Source organism: Podarcis filfolensis (assembly GCF_964270895.1).
Source record: "Podarcis filfolensis genome assembly, chromosome: 3".
Lineage (NCBI taxonomy): Eukaryota > Metazoa > Chordata > Lepidosauria > Squamata > Lacertidae > Podarcis > Podarcis filfolensis.
The window spans coordinates 19,595,995-19,617,248 of NC_139606.1; the positions used below are offsets into that span (position 1 = coordinate 19,595,995).

The 21,254-nt window shown below is 44.0% G+C and overlaps 1 long non-coding RNA gene across 1 annotated transcript in view; it reads right to left on the reverse strand.

The window, feature by feature from the left end:
- Window positions 1–7,211: 7,211 nt before the first annotated feature.
- LOC310759843 overlaps window positions 7,212–21,254 on the reverse strand; it is a 60,642-nt gene continuing 46,599 nt past the window's right edge. The window contains exon 6 of the long non-coding RNA XR_014546560.1: window positions 7,212–7,637. This is a non-coding gene — a long non-coding RNA (uncharacterized lncRNA). The remainder of the gene's footprint in view (window positions 7,638–21,254) is intronic.

Here is a 21,254-nt window from a genome sequence, read left to right on the forward strand (position 1 = left end):
GAGGAGACACCGAAGCTCCCCGAGAGCAGCTAGCGATCGTCGGAACGTATCTGCGGTTCCCGTGACTTCGGCAAAACTAAAATCAAAGCAGCAGCACAAGCGCTTCTTCTTCGCAACAAGCAACGCGGCCCGCTGTTAGTAGCTGTCATTGGTGGCGGTGGGTCTTTAAGCGTTGGACACGTTTGCGCAGATTTGGGTCACGATCCTGTTCAAAGCATCGCCATGATTTCGGCGGGGGAGCGCGAAAGCGCGCGCTTCAAAGTTCCCATATGCTGAATTGGATCGCGCGCTGCGCTCCCAGTACAAGGCTTTTTCCCTCCCTATTTTCCCTCCCACTTAAAAATAAACACGGAAAACCCTTGAACTCTGCACCTGGTCAAAAAAAAAAAGTGAAATGGAATTCAACAATTATTTATTTAATTTTTAAAAAGGAAGCTTAACCACAAAGCAATGTGGCGTTCCTCTCACCTACTGACCTCTGGGTGTCCCCCGCTTTCTTCCTTTGCTCTTCCAAACACACTAATAATGAACGCGTTTTATTTCAACCAAATAAACCTGTACAACAAAAGACACCTTAGATCCATGGGTGCTGTCTAATTCCTTCCTGCGTTTGATTTATAGCGTGGTCCCACAATCTAGTGAAAATAAAAGAACGCTGACATTATGTGTCATTAAGCTAATTTTTGGAGTGATTTACTCCCAAGTCTGAAATCCCGAGCAGTCACCCTGACCCACTAAACAGTTTTACTTGGAAAGAAGCTGTTATCTTCTTAGTAAGTGCGTTTAAAACTACTTGCAAGTCAATGCCACCGAAAGGTCTACTCAGAAGGAAGTCCTAGATAAGCGGGGTTAGTATCCATGGAACCAATGGGATTTACTTCCGAGTCGAAAAGTATATACTTGCAGCGTGTACGGGGTAGACCCCACTGAAGAGAAGGGGACTTATTTTTGCGTAAACCTGCCTAGGTTAGCGCTGTTACCTAAATGCGTTTAGGACTGGATGTGTGTTTGAACTTAAGTTGATAGATAACGCATCCCGATCCTAATCGCACCTACCTGCAGCCATTGTGCATTTGAAGGTGATTTTACTTCCCAACTGAATGGAAGAAAAGAAGAGAGTTGTTCAGAGAAGCAACAAGAGGGAAACCGGTTTGAATCCAGAAAGCGGTTTTGGTTCCATTTCAGATGGCCGACTTCCTTACCCCAGTTTATAACTGAAGTGGTGGAAGAGAATTAACCCGGCATGCTGTAAAACGGATTGTGGCTGGGAATTGAGTCTTTAAAAACTGAGCTGAGTTCCCCCCTGGCTCAAAGCTCCCTCGGAGCACAGCGATGTTTGTTTAAAACAGAAATATTTGGAATAGTCTCGCGGCGGAGAGGCTTGAAAGCGAAGCGAAGCGGGGAGGTTTAGACACGCCGCCTGCTTACTATCCCCTGATTGAATAATCGCTCCAGAAACCTCCAATTCTCCCGCGTGTTCAGTTTTGGTTTTTATTACCTCCCTTGTTCTGTTCACGTCTATTAATAAATCCGCGCTCGGTCGAGGCAGAAAGGTGACAGCCCCTCTTTTCCTCTCTCCCTTAAACACCGTGAACGGATTTTTTTTTTTAATCCCACTAAGACATGGAGAGACTATCCTTTCCTTTCCCCCAGCGAGGATCTGTACCCGATTAGGAAAGAAGAGTCGGATTTAAAGAGTCTCATAAAAACTTTTAAAAGAAAAGGCATCCGCTTCCTAAGATGTCAGGAAACATGCAGAGCGATCTCTGTAAATCTACTCAGAAATAAGTGCCACGGAATTAAGTGAGATTTATTTCCATGTAAGTGTGCAGTAGGTTGCATCCTTGGAGAGCGAGATGATGGTGATGATGATTAAATCAATAATGCTATTAATTAAGAATACCGGAGTAGAAAATTTCCCCCTTAAAAATCTGACTATTTCAAGCGGCAGGCGGGGATAATCCGGGGCCACATTAACCCGAGCGCAGGAAACGATCCAAATGAGCTTTGATCCTCTGCGGGCAAAATCAGAAACACGGAAGTCAACGGGAGATAGATACATGTTTTGCCACGGTTTTCAATGGGGACGCGTGTGTATGGATGGCATCCGCACGCCCTCCTGTCCTGCAAACTGGGCACGCGCGATCCTAAGTGCGCAAAGCAATCCTAACCACGTTTTCTTATTCAGCTGTCAGGGCAAGAGCTAAGCACTGCCCCATCGACACCAGCGGGACTTCAAAGCGCGTTGTTTAGGCTTGATAGTGACCTCTGTGTTGCTGTTTAACCCCTTCCGATCCGGGCTCCTCAGTTCCCAAAAGTTTTCAATGATAGTAAGCGCTACAAATTTGGAAGTCAATAAGAATCGTCCCAAAAGAGTCTGTGCGAGTGGAAGTGTGAAGCCTCTCCTGTGGAAAAGCAGCGATATCTGTTTCTGTACACACGGGCAGGCGAGGGGAGAGCTTCTAAGGTCTAAAATGGTTCACACGTTCCTCGGGCTGACACGGGTTTCAGCCGATTTACGGATTGCTAGCACAACCCTACTCTAAAGTTAGTCCCTCTGAGTTCGATGGTGCTTGCTACCCGGTTGCGCAGGTAACCCCACTTACTTGGGAGTAAGCTCTATTGACTTCAATAGGACATCCTTCTAAGTAGACATAGTTAGGATTACGCTGTAAAATAGTAACCAACAGAGACGTATCAGGACCCCAGCTAAGATGGTCCCGTTGTGTCCCATCTATCTAGTATTTATCTAACTAAACATGAGTCGCTGTTTTTAGGGGAGACACCCGATTCCTTTGTATTTCAATTGACCCTATTTATTAGGAAGTTGATTGACCTCAGTTCTGGATCAATTTATTTCGGCCATAAATCTGCTCAGATCACGGACTTAACAGAATTGTGGAGCAGAGGTCTGCATGTTGAAAACTGAATTATTTCTGTTTAAGCAGTCTGCGGCTTTGTTTGTGAGGTGCTCGCAGCCTGATCCTAAAATACTTCAGAACGAGTCGCGTTTAGTGATGCCTACAACATCCTTGTGTGCGCAGGACAGCAGCCGATTCACTTCAAATCCTAGTGCCACTTACGCAGGGCTATCCATAGCATGTTTGCTGATAAAGGAAATCGCACTGCACTACACAGCGTTCACAGATAGTCCCTTCCCCAAAAGATTTATGCAGTCGCAGCTGAACAATGTAGAATTTCCCCTCCCCGTAACCCATATATCCGGAGTCAAACGGAAAACCTGAGCTGTGTAACCCCTTTTTAGAACGGCGGGAGAAGATCAGGGTCAATAAGAGATTAAGGCAGGTCTGAAAATCGTAGTTTACGGTGCCAAGAATCCGGAGGGAGTGAAGTAGAAAGATCGATTTACTCCCACTTCAGTAACTAACTGTGTAGTCCTCATATGAACCCCGTTATAATTTATTTATCTGTCTATCTAAGTGCTGGAAGCATCATCTGGGAATATGCAACTCGCATTTGGGGATCAAAGCTGCAACCTTGGTGTTATCAGCACCATGCTGATTTATCTCTCTACAATTAGCAATAATCATTGCCTCGGATTAACCTAATTGGCTATACATATTGACTATATTGTTGTTGGCACCTGTCTGTTTTGGGAGCCCCATGGAGGAGTGCACCTTTGTGGGTGAAGTCAAGCGGTTGGAAGGTTACAGCGCCTGCTGTGGCTGTAGCAACCGATATAGGAGAGACATGTTTTGTCGCAGCTGGGGCAGATGAAGGCGTCAAGTTTCTTCTCTCTGCGCTGCTCCCAGTGGTCATTCCTCCTCTGGTTACTGCTATGAATAAAGGACCTGACTTTCTTACACACACACACACACACACACACACACACACACCCCCCTAGAATAACTTTGTCCCTACCACATTGTCCCTAGAATAACTGTCACACTGATACACCTGGAGGACCAGCCCAGACCACTCTAAGGGTCAATTTGCTTTCGCTGCTTGCTGATGGGAAAGGGAGACCCGGGCAAGGGCGTCAGACAAGAGCACGCGATCGGGTTCAGAAACTGACTGGGCATTGAACGTGGGCACTGAAATCCAGATTTGAGCCTCCGCCGGTCGCATTCCGGGCGCTGCTGCAGGAAGCGCGCTTCGCTGTGCGTGCGAGTATTTTTAACGAGGTTCTCTGCCTCGCGATGAAAGCTCGCTTCCTGCCCTCCTTTCGCTCTCCCTGGAGAGCTATTCTTCCTTGCTCATCCTGGATCCGAGCACACATTGCCTGCGGCGTTCAGAGCGCGCCACCGATTTTAACTGCTGTGTCGCCACTTATACCTGGGAGTAAGCCTCATTAAACACAGCGGGGCTTGCTCCTGAGTAGACGTGCGTAAAGTGTTAAGCGACTCCCCGAATAAATCCCCATTTTTTGGGGGGGGGCAGGGAATCTGTTGCAATCCCCATCGGATATTGATAAGCAAACAAAGGGGAGGATCGGAGTGCCGTTTTATTTATTTTATTCAAAGGGGAATTAAAAGACCTCTGCAACCGGCCCCATAGATGTTGCTGGTTTGGCTTTCTTAAAAAGGGGAGGGGGGAGGAAGCCCACTGCAGGGGTGCCAACAATATGGGGGGGGGCAGGCAAGCTCCGTCCGGCATAATTGATCACATGATGTGGCACATGCACACTATTTGAATAGTGCCCATCAACTTGAGGAGAGGATCAAATATTTTATTGGGAGTCTCTAGGAGTTGGCCCCCTTGTCCCACAATGTTATCAAACTTATTTTTTTTTAATCGTGCGTTAAGCATAAGGTGCAGTAAGCGCTGGAAGGGTGATTCTTTCATTCCGCTTCCGTACAGTAAGGAAATGATACGATTTGTCGTCGTCCGCTCTCTCCCACTGCGTATGACCTCCGATCACGACCAGAGCAAAGAGTCGACCTCTAGAGAAGTGGCGAGGAGCGGGACTTCTAGTGGCTGAACCCTTTCATTAGGTGACCTCCAATAAAGCGGACGACGAAAAACCGTATCATTTCCTTATTGTACGGAAGCGGAATGAAAGATTCACCCTTCCAGCGCTTCCTGAACCTTATGCTTATTGCGCGATTTATTTATTTTTATTATTTTTAAGCGATTGATGTGCAATAAGGAGTAACTAGTCCTCATTCCGTCATCTTGCTCCTCACGTAGAGCCTCTGCGCAGTGTGTTAGACACTGTGGGACACAGGAGCCTTTGAAGAAGGACCATGGGTAGAGCATCTACTTTCTATGGTCACAGGTTCAACACCGGAATCTCCAGGTCTGACTAGGAAAACATCCATTCGCGGTGGAGAGATCGGAGCTGGAGGGAACACACACACACACACACACACACACACACACAGAGAGAGAGAGAGAGAGAGAGAGAGAGAGAGAGTTTTGCAGGGCGTGTGTGTCTGGCGGATGCTTCAGTATCACTGGATGGGACATCCATGAAAACCAAATGCTAGAGAAGGTTCATAGGATCGTATTGGTCACAGATCACTGCAGATGGTGACAGCAGTCACGAAATTAAAAGACGCCTGCTTCTTGGGAGGAAAGCAATGATAAACCTAGACAGCATCCTAAAAAGCAGAGACATCACCTTGCCGACAAAGAGCCGCATAGTTAAAGCTATGGTTTTCCCAGTAGTGAGATGGATGGACGTGAGAGCTGGATCATATAGAAGGCTGATCGCCGAAGAATTTATGCTTTTGAATTATGGTGCTGGAGGAGACTCTTGAGAGTCCCATGGACCGTAAGAAGGTCAAACCTATCCATTCTGAAGGAAAATCAGCCCTGAGTGCTCACTGGAAGGGCAGATCTTGAAGCTGAGGCTCCAATACTTTGGCCACCTCATGAGAAGAGAAGACTCGCTGGAAAAGACCCTGATGTTGGAAAAGATGGAGGGCACAAGGAGAAGGGGACGACATGGTTGGATAGTGTTCTCAAAGCTACCAGCATGAGTTTGACCAAACTGTGGGAGGCAGTGGAAGACAGGAGTGCCTGGCGTGCTCTGGTCCATGGGGTCACGAAGAGTCGGACATGACTAAACAACAACAACACTGATCACAGAAGAGGACATTCCGCGTGGCCAAGGGCATATCTTGACCTCAAGTCGATTGGTTGCCTACATAATGGTCTTTAGATACGTTAATGGGGAGGGGGGCGCTCCAGATATCGTTGGACTACTACAACCCCCATCTCCTTGACCCCTGGCTGGGGCTGATGGGAGTCCAACAGCATCAGTAATGCGCCATATCCACTACGCCCCTCTTTAGTGGTTAGCCTTCCAGACTTTGGACCCGGGGTGAATATTGAATATTGATGGGGGTTAAGCCCCACCCCGCATAATTGATCACACGGCACGGCACACATTTGAATGGCAATGCCCGTCAACCGGGGGTGAGGGCGGCGGGGCTGGATCCCTCAAATATTTTACTGGGGGAGGGCAAAGTGATCTCGGCCCCTAGGAATTGGTTCTTATGCTCTGGGCACCAGAGCGCACTTTCCGCGCAAACTGCGCTGGTCAAAGGGAGGTCCCGGCAGTTGGGACTGGGGCACGGTGAGTTGTGGAGGGTTACGCCTGAGGAAGTGGGTGCTAGGACTAGAGCCAGGAGGAAATGACTTCTCCCAGTAAGGAAACGAAGGAAGGCGAGAGTTGCAGATGCGCGCACTGTTCATCTCCCGCGGCGGGTCCAGCGAGCGCCGGCGGCCGTCGACACATTTAAGGTGCCCAGAGGGCACCAGGCTTGCTGTAAACCCGTCCACCCCAGATCTCTGGATCTGGCCCGTTTCCATCTGGACAAGCGTTTCACCATCCTCCTCCCCAACGCCTCTCTTCCTTTCCCAGCTGGCGGTCCTCGCAGCGCGCTCAGAAAACGCGCCTGATCCATCTGAAATGACGTCCACCCAGTCTCGTCCTCACCGTCCCGGGTTTCAACTGACACTTTCCCGGGGAAAGCTAGGGGAAAAACAACAACAAACAACTCGCGACATATTTGCGAAAACGATACTTTTTCCTAAGGGGGGCGGGGCTTGTTTATTTCGCTCCAAAAGAACAAAAAAACAAAAACGAAATGAACATCATCATCTTTAAAGTTAGGGTTCTTAGAGAAATGTTTCATCCTTGAAACCTAGGGTACCATTTTTTAATTTTAATTTTCCTCCTCAAAACCCAGGGTACCATTTTTTATTAGAGAGAGAGAGAGAGAGAGAGAGAGAGAGAGAAGGACACAGAGTCTTGGGACACTTTAAAGACCAACACATTTATTGTGACATATAAGACATTAAAGCTTATGTCATACCAAATGTGTCTTTAAGATGCCACAGTACTTCTTTTCTGCTGCAACAGACTAACAATGCTGATCAGAAATCACTGGTAGAAGGCAGTCTTCACTGCGTGCTTTTATACAGAAGTCAGCTGTGCAAAAGTATTTCTTTTCTCTCCCGATTTCTCTCTCTCTAGGTGAGGGTTAGTGGCTGCTGTTAGATCCCAGGACTCTTCCTTCCAGCTTTCTTTCGTTCTTTCATTTGAAAGTGGAAGCCATCTATCGAATTTTATTTTACAAGAAGAGTGAAACAAAAGGAATTCAGTGCAGGGCTTTGGAGAAAGGCTGTGGCATTTATTTTACAGCACTCTGCTTTATAGATTCGTCCTGAGATATGAAAAAGAGGAGCCACAGAGGAGGAAAAAAAATTACTAATGGACAAAAACTGAACAGCCTGCTTGGAATCTAGAGCTCCCCTCCCTGAATCAACGTGAGTCTGCAAAAGATAACTTTTTAATGCTTCTATAAAAATCTGAAACCCATCACTTGCCAGTAACTCATCCATAATGTGAATGGGGTATCTCAGGGGTATTTGAGATCAAAATGACCAAGTTATCGGACTGCTGTGCATAAGCGTGAATATGCATGAGCTGTTTTATATGGCTGCAGCTGTTTCGCCTGCAGATTCGGGTCTCTTTCCTCCAGCCCCCTTTAGTGCATCCTGTACAGCAGTCAAATAATCTGAGGATTTAGATGTCCCTGAACAGTCATTTACATGATGGATTGTAACGACTCAGTGGCTCCTCTGGTCAAATACCAGCTTTTCCAAACAGCAAGGGCTGCAATCAAATGCACAATTAAACTTTTTTTAAAAAATAAAAAAGATCCCATTGAATTCAATGCATGGATCATTCAAGCACCATCTCTCTGATTTTCAGCGGGTTTTAAAAATGGGCCCAACAGAGCTCAGAAACAAGTCCCATTGAGTTCAGTGGGCCTTACTCCCAGGTAAGCAGCTCTAGGATAGTAGCCTAAATATCTTAAACTAAATCCACATACCCTGATCCAGGAAAAGAGAGCCATGTGCAGAAGCCGATATCCACACGTACAGCTGTTGCAAGTATGAATACTACGAGTAATAGTAATGTTGTTGTTTAGTTGTTTAGTCGTGTCCAACTCTTCATGACCCATGGACGCCAGGCACTCCTGTTTTCCACTGCCTTCCACAGTTTGGTTAAACTCATGCTGGTAACTTCGAGAACACTGTCCAACCATCTCATCCTCTGTCGTCCCCTTCTCCTTGTGCCCTCCATCTTTCCCAGCATCAGGGTCTTTTCCAGGGAGTCTTCTCTTCTCATGAGGTGGTCAAAGTATTGGAGTCTCAGCTTCACGATCTGTCCTTCCAGTGAGCACTCAGGGCTGATTTCCTTAAGAATGGAGAGGTTTGATCTTGCGGTCCAGCTTTGAATACATCATTCATCTGTAGGAATCCTGTATTCAAGGCAATTTGGATGCATCAAATGGACTCTCCACTCTGTGTGTGCACATGCGCGACTAGAGCCACACTTCCCTGTCCATGCCCACTAGTTGCATGTGACAAGAATTGTACTAGGGCTTGGTGGTAGTTGGAACTCACTGAGATTGGTAGGGCGGAAGGCAGGGTGATCAACATTAAATGGAAGCAGTCAGTGGTAGGCAGAACCAAAGCAATTTAGCCTCTACCTTCCACCCTGCTGAGTTCTACAAGGGGTACATTAAGACTGAGGAGGAAGCTGCCAGGCAGTGTTGCCTTCTTGGGCTGGTTGTATGTAGCCAGACAGGCAGGTGGGGGCTGTCTGAAGGCAGATTGAGGTTGATGGAGCAGTGCCTCATTTGCCCTGATGGACCATAATATGTTCAACAGTAGAACGGACTCACTCAGGAGGTTGTGGACTCTCCTTCATTAGAAGTTTTTAAGCAGAGGTTGGATGGCCATCTGTCATGGATGCTTCAGTTGAGATTCCTTTCATTGCAGGGTTCCCTTCCAATTCTGTGATTCTATGAGACATCAGCTATAGCAATATCTACTGAAACTCTTAGGGTTTATTGCTGAGAAAAGAGGCTAAGTTAAGAACTTAATTCGTTCTGGAGGTCCGTTCTTAACCTGAAACTGTTCTTAACCTGAAGCACCACTTTAGCTAATGGGGCCTCCTGCTGCCGCCGTGCCGCCGGAGCACAATTTCTGTTCTCATCCTGAAGCAAAGTTCTTAACCTGAGGTACTATTTCTGGGTTAGTGGAGTCTGTAACCTGAAGCGTATGTAACCTGAAGCATCTGTAACCCGAGGTACCACTGTAATATACATGAGAATGAAAAATACTCATGCGATTATGTAGTTGGACATCAGAATTGGACATTTGCCGATTATACAAAGCTTTACAAGTCCGCCGGGCAAAGTCTGGCACTGTGACTTATTCAAGGACTTTCTGAGACTTCAGCTTGATAGTTTTGATGTTTTGCATTATTCCATAAAGTTTTAAATGCTATAATTGTTTCTGGCCATTGTGTTGCTTTCAATATTGCTGAGTCATATTTTGCAACACAGGGGTTTGTTTGTTTACGCCTAGAAGCTTTAGCTGGTGCAAAACATCATGAGCCATCTCCAATGGGGGGCTAGATTACCGGGAGCATGTTTATACCAGTGCTCCAGTTTTTGCACTTGAGACATCCCTGTAGTATGTTATGCATAATGCAAGCTGTTTAGGTAAAAAAGAAGAAGCTACGATACTGGTAATGTCAAGACCCACACCAAGTAACTGTTTGGGAACTTCTCCAATGGGAGAAATTCAGTGAAATGTTTTCCCCAATTTCCCAGAAGTACTGGCTATGCTTGCCATAGGTTGTGGACTCTGATGGTATATACAGTGGTACCTCGGGTTACATATGTTTCAGGTTACATACGCTTCACGTTACAGACTCCGCTAACCCAGAAATAGTACCTCGGGTTAAGAACTTTGCTTCAGGATGAGAACAGAAAATGTGCTCCGGCGGCGCGGCAGCAGCAGGAGGCCCCATTAGCTGAAGTGGTGCTTCAGGTTAAGAACAGTTTCAGGTTAAGAATGGACCTCCAGAACGAATTAAGTTCTTAACCTGACATGCCACTGTACTATCTAGATGGACTTCTTCCTTTGACTTGCTCCAATTTGTTCATCAGCTTTAACACTCTTGAATGGCACAGAGCATTGTAAAGGTAAAAGAGGTAAAGGATTCCTGGATGGTTCAGTCCAGTCAAAGGCGACTATGGGGTTGCAGTGCTCATCTCGCTTTTCAGGCCAAGGGAGCTGGTGTTTGTCTACAGACAGCTTTTCAGGTCATGTGGTCAGCATGACTAAACTGCTTCTGGCGCAACGGAGGACCGTGACGAGTGCCAGAGTGCATGGAAGCGCCTTTTACCTTTCCGCCGCAGCTCTACCTATTTATCTACTTGCACTGGCATGCTTTCAAACTGCTAGGCTGGCAGGAGCTGGGACAGAGTGACAGGGGCTTGCCCCATCATGGGGATTCGAACCAACAACCTTCCGATCAGCAAGCCCAAGAGGCTCAGTGGTTTAGACTACCCCACACACAGCAAGGTCAAACTTGTCTTTCACTCTGGTAATTAAGCATCCAAACAGATAATAGCGTCTAACGACTTATTCTTTTGAAGGAGATCAGTGGGATTGCTGCCTTGGAAGAGTTGAGAGCAACCACCAATAATGCATATTGGAAATATCTTTCTGGGAACTTGAGTGGTCATCTAAATGTTGTGAACTAAGTTCCCAGGTGAGAGCTGGGAGGGGATACAGTGGTACCTCGGGTTACATACGCTTCAGGTTACAGACACTTCAGGTTACAAACTCCACTAACCCATAAATAGTACCTCGGTTTAAGAACTTTGCTTCAGGATGAGAACAGAAATTGTGCTCTGGCGGCTCGATGGCAGCAGGAGGCCCCATTAGCTAAAGTGGTGCTTCAGGTTAAGAACAGTTTCAGGTTAAGATCGGACTTCTGGAATGAATTAAGTTCTTAACCTGAGGTACCACTGTACGCTTCTCTGTATGTGGATTGAAGATTAAGATATAATTGCACTAGTTATATTTCTTTTCTTTTCTTTTTCTTTTTTTGTGTGCTGTATTTCTTTAAATTATTTCTCTTTAGACTGGTTTGGTTTTTACTGCATTATATGTTGAAAACTTTAAATAAAATTAATGTGGGGGAAAATGTCCTGAACTGAGAATTACTCTTAAGTCAGGCTACCTGCTGAAATGAGGGTACAGGTGGTTTGCAAAATATTTGCAGAGAGAATTGGAGTCTTTGCAACCCCACTGCCAATCTGATTAGTCTAGCATTTGACACCTGCATATTCTGTTTTCAGGACCTGTTCCTGTGGTTGTAATTTGTTTTGATAATTCTTAATATTTAATTTTAAATTGTTGCAACCTGCCCTGGGATCTGATGGTGAAGGGCATGTAATAAATTGAATGAAATTATGTTCAATTTAATTTAATTTATTATTATTAAATTAAGGATGGAGAAGTGGGGCTGACACGCCACGTTGCAAATGCACACTTCACCATGATTGAGGACTGTCTCACTCCTCATAGCAAAACTGTCTAGCATAACTATCTAGAGTTTGAAGCACTGCTTTTTAGCTCATCACAATATTCTCACCTTGAGATCTTGCCCTTCCTAGCAAAACAACAACAACAACAGCAAACCAGTAGCCCAGGTTCAGGTGTTCACATACATCACTCATTGCCTTTGATTGCCTTCACTTGCCCAGGCAAATGATTTTTTGAATTACCATTTGGGTTTTAAATTCTTGTCTTATTGCATTTTTAATGACTGTTTGTCGGTTTTGAACTTTAACTTTGAAATTTATATATTGTGTGAGTTAATTTTATTCATGCTTTTATACACTGTCCTGGGACCTTTTGATGAAAGGTAGTTAAGAACTAAATAAGGAAAATTCGCTTTCTTCATGTATGCAACAACAGCAGCAAGAATACTCATTGCAAAGTATTGGAAGACACAAGATTTACCCACCCTAGAAGAGTGGCAGATGAAGGTGATGGACTATATGGAATTAGCGGAAATGACTGGCAGAATCCGAGACCTGGGAGAAGAGTTGGTGGAAGAAGATTGGAAGAAATTTAAAGACGATCTTCAGAAACACTGTAAAATTAATGAATGTTAAAAATGATGTTGGATTGAAAATAAGAGGCATTAGCAACAAAGTTAATGAGAATATGCAAAAATGAGTTGATAATGGATGAAAATATAGAGTTATAATATGTTAAGATATAGAGTTAAGATAAACGAAAGAGGGTAAGGATTTGCTGATTTGATTATTTAAATGGGAATACAAAAAGGGGAGGTGTGAGGAAGTCAAGGAAACAAGATAATGAGTTTAAAGTTACAAAAAATGGATTTGTTTTTAACTCTTTTGTATCTATTCGTTTTTTGTACTTTGTATTTTTATTTTTTTCCTCTTTTTATGTATTTTTGTATGTTTTCTTTTTTTATCTTTTTCTTTTCTTATGGTTTTTTTGTTTTTTTGTTTTTGTATTCTGTAAATCTATGTTTTTGTAAAATTTCAATAAATATTTTATAAAAAAAATAAATAAATAAGGAAAATTCGATATTGTAAGGAACGACAATGACAATGACAACAATTTATTATTTATATGCTGCTCATAGAACTGGGTTGCCCCAGCTACTCTGGACGGCTCACAGCAAAAAATGGTAAAAGCACAATACAATGTTGCTGTTGTTGTTATTAGTTTATATACCGCCCTATGTAGGGATGCGGGTGGCGCTGTGGGTTAAACCACAGAGCCTAGGACTTGCCGATCAGAAGGTTGGTGGTTTGAATCCCTGCGATGGGGTGAGCTCCCGTTGCTCAGTCCCTGCTCCTGCCAACCTAGCAGTTTGAAAGCACGTCAAAATACAAGTAGATAAATAGGTACCACTCCAGCGGGAAGGTAAACGGCATTTCCGTGAGCTGCTCTGGTTCGTCAGAAGAGGCTTAGTCATGCTGGCCACATGACCCAGAAGCTGTACGCCGGCTCTCTCAGCCAATAAAGCGAGATGAGCACTACAACCCCAGAGTCAGCCACGACTGGACCTAACGGTCAGGGGTCCCTTTACCTTTACTTTACCGCCCTACACCCGGAGGTTTCAGAGAGGTTCACAGAAAATATCACAAAATATAAAACCAGAATAAAAACAACTTAATAACATCCCGCCCCCCCGCCCCCCCAGAAAAGAGCCACATTTTAAAAGGGTATAGGATGTCAAACAGATCAACCAAAGGCCTGGTTGAAAAGGAACGTTTTTGTCTGGCACCTAAAGGTGTGTAATGAAGGTGCCAGGCGAATTTCTCTGGGGAGAGCATCCCACAGACATGGAGCCACTGTAGAGAAGGCCCATTTTCGTGGTTGCCACCCTCTGGACCTCCCACAGGGCTGCCTTCAGATGTCTTTAAAAAATCACATAGCTGTTTATTGTTTGACATCTGCTGGGAGGACGTTCCATGGGGTGGACGCAGCTACCAAAAAAGGCCCTCTGTCTGGTTCCCTGTAAGAGGTGAGGCCCTCTCACAATGAGGGAACCACTAGAAGGCCCTTGGAGCTGGACACTGGGGGTGGAGACACTCCTTCAGGTATACAATATCATTCTCATCAACAACAAAACATTTAAACCTGGGTTATGGTTGGCCCAGTTTGGGACTCCTTTGCCACTCAGAGTTGCTAGGCAGGAAGAAATCTGACCAGCACAATGTCTCTCATCACTGCTGAGCTGTGATGGAACAGACTGGGCTTACCAAATAGCTTTAAAAGGCATAGGAACCATTAGTGGATAAGGCGTTCAAAACTGTAGCCTGGTTCTGTAATCCTCTGATCTAGTACCTGTCCCCCACTCCCAATTTAGTGTAGATGTGGTTAGCCACTTGTTCACAGTTTCCCCGTATAAACACAAGCCAGTGAATCCTTAGCACCTTCATACTGTAGTTTAAAGGATTAGTAAGACTTCAAAATCGTATTAGTTAGAAGTGTGATCTGGCATCAAAACCTGGAGTGCAATTCTACACAGCTGCTTAGGACTAAGTCTCACAGGGCTCAGAGAGGCTTACTTCTGTGTAGACATGTCCAGAATTGTACTACAACCCTTCTGATTGTTGCAAGGATAAATTCAAGCTCTAAAAACACTCAGCCAGGTTAATCCAATAGCTGTGAAAAACCTAAAAAAGGCAAAAAGGGAAAGGACCCGTGGACTGTTAAGTCCAGTCAAAGGCGACTATGGGGTGCAGCGCTCATCTCGCTTTCAGACCGAGGGAGCCGGCGTTTGTACATAGACAGCTTTCCGGGTCAGCATGACTAAACCGCTTCTGGCTCAATGGGACACCGTGACGGAAGCCAGAGTGCACGGAAACACCGTTTACCTTCCCGCCGAAGTGGTACGTATTTATCTACTTGCACTGGTGTGCTTTCAAACTGCTAGGTTGGCAGGAGCTGGGACAGAGCAATGGGAGCTCACTCTGTCACAGGGATTTGAACCGCCAACCTTCCAATCGGCAAGCCCAAGACCACAGTGCTACCTGCGTCCCTGCTGTGAAAAACATACTGCAGCTGGGATGGAGGTATCAGTGGCTCCCTGGGTATTGCTGTAGTCCAACCTCCACTGGCACCAGCCAACCTTACCAATGGTCAGAGATGCTGGCAGCTGTAGTCCAGCCACGTCTGTAGGGTCAAAGGCTTCCCATCTCATCTTAGATGAGGGGTAGGATACACACATCAACTATGTATTTTGGAAAGTGGTCTGCCTGTTTGTTTGTTCTCCCGGTGTCCTGAAACCTTGTGAGATATCATTGCCAAACTCATCAAAAAGGTTTCTGCCGTGGGGCTGGCAATTTTTGTTGATGTTGGGCCACCAACTGCCTCTGTCAACCAAGATGGTGGACCAAAATATCACTTTGGTTTGACTTCTCCTATTTTGGGGCATAGGTTCAACCACCTCTCAAAATACCATTGCCAAACTCAGCAAGAAGGTTACTAAGAAGGGAGTGGCAGCCTTCATCAATGTTTGGACACCTGTCTCTATTTTGAGTCAAAATGGTGGACTTAAATGTGACTTTGACCATTTTTTGGGGGGAATAATTTTGTCCACCTCACATGATATTACCAAACTCAGCACAAGGGTTCCAAAGGTTTTTGTGGTGGTGGTCAACATCAATGTTTGGGTGCCGGGTGCCATTTTGAATCAAGATGGTGGACTCACTTTGGTATGACTGTGCCCATTTTTTGGCACAGGTTCAGCCATTTCTTGAGATATTGTCCTCAAACTCAGCATGAGGCTTCCAGAGGTGGGGATGGCAGTGTCTGCTGGTGTTTTGACACCAGGCACCATTTTGATTCAAGATGGTGGAACAAAACATGACTTTGGCATGATTTTGCCCTTTTTTGGCATAAGTTTGGTCACCTTTTGATATATCATTGCCAAACACTGCACAAGGTTTCCTGGGGTGTGTGAGGCAGTCTTTGTTGATATTTGAATGCAAGGCACCTTTTTGGATTAAGATGGTGGACTAAAATGTGACTATCTAATACTATCTAATTAAAAATAACAACATATATTTGATTTCTAAGCATTACAGGGCAGTGTCAAAAACTCCCTACTAGTAATAAATAAATGAACAATCTTTCTAAGCATTCTGCTTAGGCAATGACTGGCAGCTGGGCATGATGTATCCATATATCCTGTTCATACTTCATGGATATGAATAAAACAAGGTAATGTGGGAAAATATGAACAAAGTGTTCCTCCTAGAGGATTTTGTAAAAGCGAGCTAGGGTGGGACTTGCAATTGGGTTCTAGATAAGGGACATGAGCCCAGTCACTCATCTGGAAGTGACAATTGTGAACATATTTTTTCCAGTCTCAACAGAATGATTATTCACATTTTAACCTTCCGGTTCTTATACTTTGATCCTAAACTGGATGTTGTGACTCACCTTCCTTCTCTCACACACGTAGAAGTGTACCCAACTGTCATTTCCTCCTCAACGACTCTGGGGAAAGTTGAAGTCAGAAAGAAAACGTAGCAATGATTGGATGATTCAGTAGAGGTGAGTGCCCTCGAGGAAATGGCTGGAACAACCCAGAGGACATGTAGATCTGCTATATACAGATCCCCAGATTGTGGCCATTATGTGGAAATCACATCCATTTGATTTGATTGAATGCATGTCTAGGTGGAAGGCTTCACTCATTTTTCTCTCATGTCCTGGTCATCAGCTAAAGAAGAGATAGAGAACCAGTAGCCCTCCCGATGTTGCTGGATTCTAATCCCCATCAGCCCCAGTCAGCACAGCCAGTGGTTAGGGATGATGAGAGGACCACAGAAATATGTAGAGGACCGCGGATTCCCCACTTGAGTATTAAAGGCATAAGAGCAGTCTGCAGGTTGTCTTCCACTCAGGCCACATACAAGGCAGCAGGAGAACAATGCCTGGCGCCTTAAATCAAAATTCCAAGGGCGACATCCAACCTTAGTCTTTGAAATCTTAGTTGGATATCAGCCCTGATGCATCTTGTCAGATGCAGCAGAATTGTCAGATATTTGTTATGGTGAAGGACTGCACAGACCCAACACCCACCCACACTCACACCCACACACACTTGCTTCATTTAGCAAAGGCTAGCATTTCAATTTTTTTGGATTATTTATTTATTTATTATGTTGCAATACATATACGAAATTTTTACATAATGATACATATACATTATATTCGTAAATTCACATTTTCACATTTCATTATGTACCAACGTTTATCTATTTCTTATTTCTTGCCCTGTGTCTTCCCTCCACCCGTGCATGACTTCCTTGTTATTATTTTGTAACTTTATTATTGAGATTGTATTTTTGTATCTTAATAATTAAACATTCAATCTTATATATCTCCTTAGCTTAACTTAACTTTGTGAAATCAGCCTATACATATCAATAAATTCTTGTTGGAGCATCTTTTGGTCATGTGTTCTTCTACACATTTCCATTCCTGTTTGAGATTTTGATTAGATTGCATTCTAATTGTTGCCATCATTTTTGCTAATGCAATCATTTCAAAAAATTTATGTTGCCAATCTTTCAATGTTGGTACTTCTTCTGATTTCCAATTTTTTGCAATCAATAACCTTGCGGCGGCTGTTGCATCTAAAAAGATTCTCTTCATGTCTTTGGGGATGTCATTTGTTATAATTCCTAAAAGGAATGTTTCCGGCTTCTGCAAAAGCTAGCATTTCAGTACAACCTGTGACTGCATATTTCGCAAAGTACTTGAACTCCGAAAGATATCTATAGCTTCTTCTCCTTCCCATTTGTCATATAAGCCTTGAGTCAATGTCCTAACCCTCAGACTGACAGGTCCCCAGGATGCCAGCAATGGAAGCCAGCCACAATGCAGCATGAAAGGTTACGGAGGTTTCACTTCCCGGTCAAGAGCTCAAAGTGATACACGTCAAACGAACGACAATTATTGGGTTCACTTACTAAACACACCTTAGACTTCCTGTTTTTGCAAGACACTAAAGATAGACTTCTTTTGAAGGTGTAAAAATAAATGCACATTGACACAATCACAGATATAATGCTAAGACTCCAGCTGAAACCTGGAAAAGCATAGAGGAAGTCACCTCTTAATATAGTCCCTTATACTTGGAGTAGTGCATATAAAGGTCATCCAACAGAGGTTGCCTCTGCCTCCTGACCTTCGGCGATCAGAAATACCAAATGTGATGCAATGCCCAAGTCTTATGGGGGAAGTTAAGCAACTGGCAGAACATTTAATCTCCAGGCAAGAAGTACCCACTCTTCGCAGTTCAAGGTCAGACTCTCGAGGTTACTTTAAGATACACATCGTGTACAGACTTGTACTTGAATAAGAGTTTTCTTGAAGGTTGGAGAATGTTTTTTTTTTTTAAAAAGTGCCACAGCAGCAAGAATCTTGAAGAAAATGCGCCACCTGCTGGTTACAAAACCAGACTTGTTTCAATTACACTACACTCGAAGTAGAGGAATTTCAATTTAATGACTTGAACCATTCAGTTAGCAGTTAAAAATGAGAACAGATATATATATATATATATATATATATATATATATATATATATGATCATTGCCCCATTAATTCCAGCCCGCGGAGAGAAGACTTGTCTTGCTACTAGCCTTGCACTGTGTCTTCCCTTGCCTATTTGTTTTGCAACAAGGGAAGACACAGCAAGGGAAGACACAGCGCAAAGCTAGTTACGCTCAAGTAACATTCTTTGTGTCCAGTTATAATTGATATATATTTCAACCACAGCCTGTATTTTCCCCTTAGTTTTTAAGGGCGATCAAATCAAATCAAATAACATTTCTGGTTAATTTTTGCTTGTGCTGTAGGTTTATTTCTGAAAAAGTATGCAAAGCACATATACCCTTTGTAACTCTTGGGCCTGCCAATCAGAAGGTCGGCGGTTTGACTCCGTGTGATGGGGTGAGCTCCCATTGCTCTGTCCCAGCTTCTGCCAACCTGGAAGTTTGAAAACATGCCAGTGCAAGTAGATAAACAGGTACCACTGCAGCGGGAAGGTAAACGGTGTTTCTGTGCACTCTGGTTTCCATCACGGTGTTCTGTTGCTCCAGAAGTGGTTTAGTCATGCTGGCCACATGACCCGGAAACTTGACTGTGGACAAACGCTGGCTCCCTCGGCCTGAAAGTGAGATGAGTGCTGCAACCCCATAGTCACCTTTGACTGGACTTAGCCGTCTAGGGGACCTTTACCTTTACCTTTTACCTTTGTAATTCAATTGAGATGCGTACATTAGTGAAAAATATATAATGCATTCTTATTGAGAGGAAATTGCTTACAAAAATGTGTACATCAGGCAAAGTGGCACATAAAATATGTATCTTAGGATAAATTGACATTAAAAAGTTGACAAATTTTCATGAGGACTTAAATGAAAATTGCAAAGTGATGCAGAAAAGTGGAGAACTAAAGAGTGGAAAAGCAAGAAACCAAGAGAAATGGATATTGACAGATTTGTCCATCTCTAGTGCACAGCTTGGATAGACATGGTTTGATCTGACTCCAGACCTGATGTCGAAAGACTGAAATTTATAGACTGAAGCTTATGGTACACACTGGTGTCCCTACATCTTCCAACCAGTGTTGCAATTTTAACTCTTTCTGAAGGCCAATTTCCAACAACTATTTTGCCCAGGCTGTATCGATCACACCACAATTCATGTAGGTTGCATCCAGAGACAATCTGTTCATTGACCATGCAACCTGATTTGTTAGCACAAAGTTTTCAGGGTGATTAGATGAGGTTGGTTGTTTATTGAACATTCGTTCTTCTTTGTTGCATGCAGACTATATACAACATCATACAAAGCAATCATCAATCACATCACACTTTCCAGTGCATTTTCCAGCCGCTTTTCTTATTGTAATACTTTTTTGGGGGAGTCGGGAAGCTGGTTTGTTGTGTACCAAATCCACTTAAGTTGCACAAGCTGGGTTTGCCAGTCAGCAACTCAATCCCACCTGCAAAATAGCGGGATTCTGGAAGCAACCTTACCACTGAATTATCACATCTGCCAAAGACTCTAGCAGAAAAAAATAATTATTAATAGAACTACAGGCTGCATTAATAATTGCCAAACTGTCCGTGAATCACAATGGTCTCATAAAGCCATGGTATGTGTCTTGGAGCAATTCCATGTGACCAGATTATTTGGCCCTGCTCATCTAGTGACAACAGTATGTTCATGAGACAAAGGAAAGACTGACAGTTCAGAATGTTTCTGAACTTCCTGAATGTCATGTGTTTGCAAGAGATACCTATCAGGAGCTAGAAATAGTTATCTAGCTCACTGTGAATATGAACACACAGGCCATCATTTATTTTTAGATGTTTTGTAGGGTGCAATGCTTCTATGTTGAAAATTGTATTGCACTGAGAAGAAAGGCATCAATTCATCTTTTTAACTTGACACACAAACACACACACACACACACACACACACACACACACACACAGGCTCTGGTTGGACAATTTGAAATGTCACTGAAAATTTCCATTGGGCAAGTCACTATCCCTGAGTCTAAACTGCCTTACAATGTTGTAGTGAGGATGAAAGCCATGTCTGTTGTATTGGAGATACCTGGGTGAAAGACATCTTGAGGCATTGGATACACATCACTTGGGAAGACAGGCGAACTAAGCAAAGATCACCAGTGTCAAAGCAATGATTCTTCAACATCAACATCTTGGACTTGTCATGTTGTGCGGATGCCTGATGATCTGGTGGTCAACAAAAGAGGCTAAAAGACTCTCTCAATGTAAATCTAAAAAAATGTAGTACAGTGGTACCTCGGGTTAAGTACTTAATTCGTTCCGGAGGTCCGTTCTTAACCTGAAACTGTTCTTAACCTGAAGCACCACTTTAGCTAATGGGGCCTCCTGCTGCCCTTGCGCCGCCGGAGCACGATTTCTGTTCTCATCCTGAAGCAAAGTTCTTAACCCGAGGTACTTTTCTGGGTTAGTGGAGTCTGTAACCTGAAGCGTCTGTAACCTGAAGCGTATGCAACCTGAGGTACCACTGTATAAGCACCGACACCGTGTGGATCCAGAATTGGCCTCCACAGTCACTTACAGACACTGTTAAAACTGTGTTTATGGAAGACAATCTTACTTGGCTACGAGTGATCACCAAAGAAGAGGAAAGAAAAAGGTGTATGTGAAGTAGTGGGAGCCTGCAACAAAATGCTGCAGTATATACTTAGCTTTACAAGGGTATCCCACTACTTCACACACACCTTTGTCTTTCTTCTTCTTTGGTGATCAGGTCTTACACTGGTGCTAGATTCTTTTGCTCTTGGTTCAGCCATCTGAGCCCTGACTAAGGTGCTAAACTGGCACATTTCATTTATGAAT